The following is a 7,998-nucleotide window of genomic DNA, read 5'->3' on the forward strand; positions in this document are numbered from 1 at the left end:
CAACTGACATTCCAGCAAGCAGTGGGCCAGATTTTCCACTTGAGTTGTATTATACACGTAAAGTCTATTTGGTATTGGTACTGATGCTCTTAGAAAAATTACTACTTCACACTATAAAAAGAGAGGACGGAGGTAAAAAGAAGTCTTGTGGCACCTTTAAGACTAACCCATTCATTTCAGCATACACTTTTACAGACTGTGGCACACTTCTTTAGAGGCAAGCTCCTGGGGATCCATGGAGTCATCCAAAAAGTCCTCACCCCACCCCAGCTCTACTGAAAACAGCATTCTTCACCACAATCAGCAGCTGTTTCTTACTAAACAGCTGCAAAAACTCTTTAATCTTCATCCAAATACAAGCAGCTGTTTTGCAGTAAATCTCATCAGAAAACTTACTTCAGTTCCTATCCCATTTGTTATTTAAATTGTGCCCTGGAATTTAAGGTAATCCATTGCAGTAAAGGAAAGAGTCTTCGTTGGCATTTATTGCTTGGTTATGCAAAGGGATTCTGAGTGCTCAAGAAACTCTGCCAGTAGAATAACAGAGCAGTGAGATTTTTGTGTTGTTCTCTTCTGGTATTTGTACACCCTGAAGGGACTTACAATCAGTCTTTCATAACCAAAGATTCTTTATCCATGGATTCAGCCGTACACTGCTTGAACATTCAAAAATATGTCTTCAAAAAAGACATATATTTCAAAAAGCAACCTTGATTTTGCAATTTTAAATATGCCACTATGCCATTGTATTCAGTGAGGCTTGAGCATCCACTGATTTTGGTATCCACGGGGTGGGGGGTCCTAGAACCAAACCTCACCAGATAAGAAGGGCCCCCTGTATTCTGTGCAGAAATAACCTTCTTTTTTTCTGCCCCCAAACCACTTTTTCACAGATAACTTGTTTTCTACCCTGGAAATAATGTTACTGTGTAACAAATGAAGGCCAAGATCCTGCATCAAAGGTAACACTGAAGTTTATGATGGCATAGGCTGTATATATACTGCAGAAATAATGCAATTTGACAACACTCAACTATCATGGATCCATCCTATGGAATCCTAGGATTTGTAGTTCAGAGATCTCTGACCAGGAAGGCTAAATACAGTACTCCTTTCCCTTACGCGGGGATCTGTTCAGGACCACCACCACCACCCCCCCCCCCCCCCGCATAAGGGGAAAATCGTGTATGCTCATGCCCCATTGAAAATAATGGGATGTGTGCACACAGCACCGCACAGCATGCACACCACAGGAGCATGCACCATTCATTACATTGTGCCACGGCATCAGCATATGCTGAAAGCTGCGGAAGGGAAGCCCACGTATAGTGCGGTCACTGTATCTGACAAAACTACAAATTGCAGAATTCCATAGCATTGAGCCATGGCAGTTAAAGCAGTGCCAAACTGCATTATGTCTGCATTGCAGATGTAGCCATAGCTATGTCGTTGACATGGTATGTTATCCTTCCAGTGAATTGGATTGATACACATTGGGGCATCTTGTTCTGTGCTTTTCTGTACAAAAGATAAGTTGGAAATATGTGGAACCACATAATACCCCAGAAAACATTGGGATTTGAGAATACTGGAAGAAAACAGTACAGCTTCTCTCTCTCTCTCTCTCTCTCTCTCTCTCTCTCTCTCTCTCTCTCTCTATCCTGAGGCAAGGAACAAACTACAGAAATTATTCACCTTTGCACTGAAAGACAAAATAGTCCAAGGTTTATATCCCAACTTCACAGACCATAAGTCAATGTCATATTAAAATCCAAGGCACTAAACAGTTCTTCATACAACTTGCACTAATGTTGTCAAGAAAAGAAGCTCAGCACTTCCAAGGCCTTACTTTTGAGTCTCATTCTCTCTGTTGAAACTCCACACTGTTTCTCAGTGCCAAATCTCTTCTGTCCAATTTTGGGTGGCATTCACATTTTCAGACTTGGCAAGTCAAAAGACGAATCAGCTTTGCTATCCCTTGCTACCTCTCTCCTTAATTTGATCTAGCAATAAAACTACTCAGCCATAGCAGAGAGGAAAATCTAGATCTGTCAGGGAAATCACACAACTAAATGCTTCATCCGCTTGCAAAGTTTGCTTCCCAGGTATGTGTTTTGTTCTGCTATCGGATTCCATTACGTGCCACATAGATCCTTCTCTCGTCAATTCAAGAGGACACCGAAAGCTTTGGGGCCTGTTGGCCTTTGCTGAAGCTTCGTTTCTCGCTCGCTGAGCCATTCAAGTCTCTTCATTTAATTTCATTTGAAACTTTAGTGGGCCTTAGGCCTCTTACAGCTCAGTGGCTCTTCTCTGGATCTTATTTCCAGGTTTCAGGAGAACTAGGTTTGATAACCTTGTCTGATTACAGCATCTTTGACAGCTTTAAAGAATTTGCCAGAGAGGAAGGTGAACAGCTGCTCTTCTACCAAAGCATTTGCAAGCCATGATGCCTTCCATGTTCGATGCACCTGTGTGAATCTTCAGAGTCCATTTTTTTGGCAGGTATGTGCTGAACCAATTTGGGGGGCTGCTCTGGAACTGATCACTCAGTCTGTCCTGTCTATACACTGATGTGGTGAGAAGCATGGCATAAATGATAGTTCTCCCAAGATCCTCAGATGCTTTAGATAACCAGCATCCACACTGCATCATAGCAGTTTGACATCAGCATAATAGGATGCATCTGCACTGTAGAAATAGTACAATTTGACATCAATTTAACTGCTCTGGCTTCATCCTACAGAGCCTTGGGATTTCTAGTTTTTTGAGATACCAGCATTCTTTGGCAGAGAAGGCCAAAGACCTTGTAAAATCACAAATCCCAGGAGTCCATAGGATGGAGCTACAGCAATTAAAGTGGTGTCCAACTACATTATTTCTACAGTGTAGATGCACCCATATTTATGCTTTGATTATACAGAACCCTGTTTTTTGCAGTTTGATGAGGTATTCAAAATTCTATACTGGAGAATTCTAGTCCAGTGGCTCTCAGCTTTTGGTCCTGCAGATGCTTCGGACTTCAGTTCTGAAAGGACTAGGCAACATGGTGAATGGACAGGGATTCTGGAAGCTAAAGCCCAAAATAGTTACAGGACTAAACATTGAGGAACACTGGTCTCCTCCCTTGTCATGAACTACATTTGGCCCTCTGTATCCACATTTTTTAAATCCATGGATTCAACCATCCATGGCTTGAAAATATTCATCAATAATATAAATTCCAAAAGCCGATACTAAGGGCCTGCTGTACAACATTTGAGCTTTCTTGTACAGAATTCTACGTCTTCAGCAGAATGCTGTCTTGAGCCTCAGAATGTGGCTAGTGTAGGTGGGCAAGATGGGCTGACTCAGGACATCATCACACCAACCTCATGTATCGTGGCAATAATTGTTTATTTATTTGTTGTCTTTATACCCTTCTCTCAGAGCAGTTTACAGATTGGTAATTAGGCAGCTCCATGCCATCAGGCTTATAATATAAAGACACAACACAAAAGGAGAGGGGATGGCAGTGGGGGTTATGTTGTGTTATGAAATCATGTTATGAAAGGAAACAGGAGCATGTAAAGGTAAAGGTTTCCCCTTTGATGTGATTGTCTAGTTGTGTCCGATGGTAGGGGGCATTACTAAGCTGAGCAAGCCAGCATTGTCAAAGACAACTCCAGTGGTCATGTGGCCAGCACGACTGCACAAAATGCTCTTACCTTCCCACCAAAATGGGAAGGTACTTGCACTTTTACATGCTTTTGAACTGCTAGGTTGGTAGAAGCTGGGACCAGTGATGGAAGCTCAGTCCATCACATGTTGGTTGGGTTTCAAACTGTCGACATGCCAACCTTGTGCATGTCAGAGTCAGCATCTTAACTTCTAAGCCACTGTATTCTGTAACACTGTGAAAACATTTCTTATCACACCAATATTCGTTTGCATGCAGCTGTGCTATAATGCAACTACACTATAAAACCAAGATTGAGAGCTCATTTTGATGAGTTTTGCCTGCCTATTGAAAGGTGCACTCCATGGCGGCAGCAGGACAGGCATGGCATCATGTGATAAGTACCAGCCAAGGATGCTTTTGTCCTGTTAAAATTCTGCTTTGTAGTCTCATAGGGTAAAGACATCAGTAATCAGAAGCTTTACTTCTGAAGGCTGATGTTTGAGGTTATCAGCCAAAATAAATTTTCTTAGTATTATATCTAGCTGCTAATGACTTATACAAGTCTATATTCAGTTGAAAGTTGTGGACATGAGATGGACTTGCAGTGACATTGTGCATTATTATCACCACCCCCACCACCATCATCATGCTGAATTTTAGATCTCAGCCTGTGTTAATCAACTACACTTACTGCTTCCCACCTTTCCTCTTCAGTGAACCAGTGGATGTCCTCTTCCCCATCCTAGCCTCCCAATAGCCCTGTGCACTAGGTTGATCCAATGAGTTTCATGGCCCAATGGGAACTAGGACTTGGATCTTTCCACTTTAACAAATTTACCAGGAAAAATATTAAAAAACCTTCACACTATATTAGGTTGAGCACATCTGTCCATGAAGAGTTATTTCTGTATAGCCAAAACTGGATCCTCTAAGTAGCATCCTACTAATCAGGTTGCTATGGGACATGGTGTTTGTGATTGTTTTACATGGCTCAGAATAATTGCATCTGACGAAGGGGAATCCCATCTGTCCTGCTTGCTATGAACAGAGGCTGTACCCCTATTATTTGTCAAATGCATCCTGAACCTTGAACAGAGGATCAGTTGACACATGGGAAACTGGTGGAACAGGGGAAGCATCCTTTCTGATTTATTCATCAGCAGCCTGTTCTTTGAGCCCAATGTTGAGGCTTTCAGTTACACCGACACACTTTGCTGCCCGCTATTACACGATTTTGTTTTCAGATTGTATGAGATAAGGTTACTTCATTATTAATATATGCGTAGCCGTGCGCATATATACATACACATAAATGTATCTGTGCAAGCACACACAGCCTCTGGAAGTGTTAATAGTTAAGATAAACTAAGTCCATTATCACTGGAAATGACTATTTCTATGACCCTATTTGCAATAAAACCAGATTCAATGATATGAGAAAATTGCTAGGTTTTGGAATAATTGAACCAGCCTATATGAACCCACACAAAGGCATCATTTACAAAGTAGTTTGCTTGTCTCAAGTATTTATTCCTGCAGGAGGAAATACGGGGGATGAGGAGTTCATACTGTTTATGCTGCTTTCCTGTGTGCATTTTGTTTTTAAAAAATGCATAATGTTCCTTGCTAGATTTCCTACTGTCGGAAAGAAGAAGCATAGATGGTGCATTTCACTGTATTCACAGTCCTTTTTGCAGAGCTGTGGAATTATTCATGAAAAGAAGGCTCTGGCTAGAATCCTGTTGGAATGCATGCCTACATTCAGCTACAGAAGCAGTTGAACACTTCTGTCCCATACAGAATGTCTGTGTTCAATTCAGAATTGCAGAAGTAGAGTTGAGCATGCAGTGCCAATCTGCATGCAAATGTACATTTCACATGCATGTGCATTATATACATGAGATATACAGGTAAACAAAATGCATCCAAGATGTGGATATATAAATAATAATAATAATAATAATAATAATAATAATAATAATAAATATTTATTTGTACCCTACCTTTCCCTGAGGATCAAGGTGGGTAACAACAAAGTTCAATACAATTATACAAAACATTCCCTCATTCCCCCAACCCTTGATCTCTCCCCCCTACACATATAAACTAAACTAAAATAAAGCCCTATAGTCCAAGATAACATTAATTAAAACCATTAAAATAGCAATAACAATAGTGGTAAAGAGGGCTTATTTGAATGGGCAGGTGGTCCTAAACTATTCAGACGTCAGTGTGGGAAGGCCTTCCAGAAGAGATCTGTTTTAATCGACTTTTTAAAGGCGTCTAAAGATGTAATATGGCAGATCTCCTCCAGCAGCTCATCTCAAATTTTTGGAGCATTGATTGAGAAGGTCCTCTGGGAAGTCGCCATCAGTCTAGTTTTCTGTGACTGCAGTAAGTTCTTCCCATAGGACCTGAGTGTTCAGGAAGGATTATATGGGAGGAGGCGCTCCCACAGGTAAGGTGGACCCAAGCCATGTAGGGCCGTATAGGTAATAACCAACACTTTGTACTGTGCCCGGAAGTTGATGGGCAACCAATGCAAACATTTCAGAATAGGTGTTATTTGGTTGAATCTGGTTGCCATGTTTTGAACTAACTGAAGCTTCTGAACATGGCACAAGGGTAGCTCCATGTAGAGTACATTGCAGAAATCGAGACAAGAGGTTACCAGCGCAAGTACAATGGTTTCTAAGTCCCCCCGCTCCATATGTAAGATGCATATGATGTGTACATTCAGGTGTGCATTTGGTTGCACATTCAGGTGTGCAATGCTGACATTCAACATGGGACAATCATTACATAACTCCACATACAGATATTTATCCTAAGTAATATTGAGGTGGGATCTCAGCCCAAGGGACCACTCCCATAATGTGAAGAGTTTTGCAGAATTCTCTTTCATAGACTTATCCACATGGTCACCATGAGTCAAGACCAAACCGAGAGCAGTTAAGAACAATAACAAATCAGGTCACCCCTTAACCTCCTCTTCTCTAGGCTAAACATACCCAGTTTCTTACATTGCTCTTCATGAGGCATGGTTTCCAGACCTTTCACTATTTTGGATACCCGCCTCTGGACACACTCCAGCTTGCAAACATCCTTCTTGAACTGTGGTGCTGAGAACTGGACTCTGAGTGAGGCCTGACCAAAACATACAACTGTTACTTTCACTAGGTGATCTATACATGTAACTGCACAAGTGTATCCCAGTCATTTCCCAGTCCAGTGGAGAAGTGGTGGAATGCAGCAGACAAGCATTGAGATATTTTCCTATATCTGAACAAAGAGTGATGACACCATTTGGTGGGGCTTCCAAACAATCCCTGGATGTCACTGCAGATGCTGTCACTGTGTCCAGCAATAGGAAACTAACTGGATGTTTGTTTAATGCACCTCTCAATATCCAGGAAATGGTCAGTCTACGAGGCTGCAGTTGCGAAAAAGTGGCCTGGGGCTGTGGATTGGAAACTATACACAAACATATATTTCCCCCAAAAAAGTCCTAAATTATATTTTCAAAGTGCAAATGAAATAAAATAGATTGAAAACCTCTTCCACTCTTGTCCAGTAAGAAGAAAACACTCAAAATTAGTCATTATTCCATGAGAGACAGTGTGACATAATGCTTTGAGTATTGGACGATGACTCTGGAGATCAGAGTTCAAATTCCCACTCAGCCATGGAAATGTACTGGGTGATCTTGGGCAAGACACTCTCTCAGCTTCAGAGGCAGGCAAAGGCAAACCTCCTCTGAACAAATCTTGCCAAGAAAAGACTTGAAAACACATAACAACCATGCAAGATTCTTACGGCTATTGCAAAATATAGAAAATCTGAAGAAGCAAACCAAATTCAAGTTTTGCCAGATCCATGAGTGAAGAACGTAGGGACTTCAGCACAACCTTTCATTTTGTATTGTATTTGGCTCTATCTGTCTCTGTTACTGGGTGAATCTTAGCCCCACGTTTTGACTGTTAGGTACTGTATTTTTAAATATCTAGACTAGAGCTTGGAAGTAACTTATTACTTGTATCAGGCAATTTTAATTAGTTCTGTTTCACTATGGACGAAACTTATTTACATCACCATTGTAATATAACAGGTGTACAATAATGCTTTTTGTTGTGTCAATGTAATGGTTTTAGTCATCTTTTTAGTTAAAGGCTGAGGAAGCGGCACACAACATAGATGGATTTTCTGCTAGTGATGTGTAGCATATTTATGGTGGTTTTAAATAAATAGAAGTAACTGTTTTAGTTACTTGGAGATCATGAGAAAGCTTTAATATTTCAGGTGTAATAACAGCTAACTCCTTTTTGGAGGTCTGAAAATGA

The sequence above is a fragment of the Sceloporus occidentalis genome, unplaced genomic scaffold, assembly GCF_023333645.1.
Source record: "Sceloporus occidentalis isolate IW3139 unplaced genomic scaffold, rSceOcc1.0.p SCAF_4, whole genome shotgun sequence".
NCBI classification, from domain to species: Eukaryota; Metazoa; Chordata; class Lepidosauria; order Squamata; family Phrynosomatidae; genus Sceloporus; species Sceloporus occidentalis.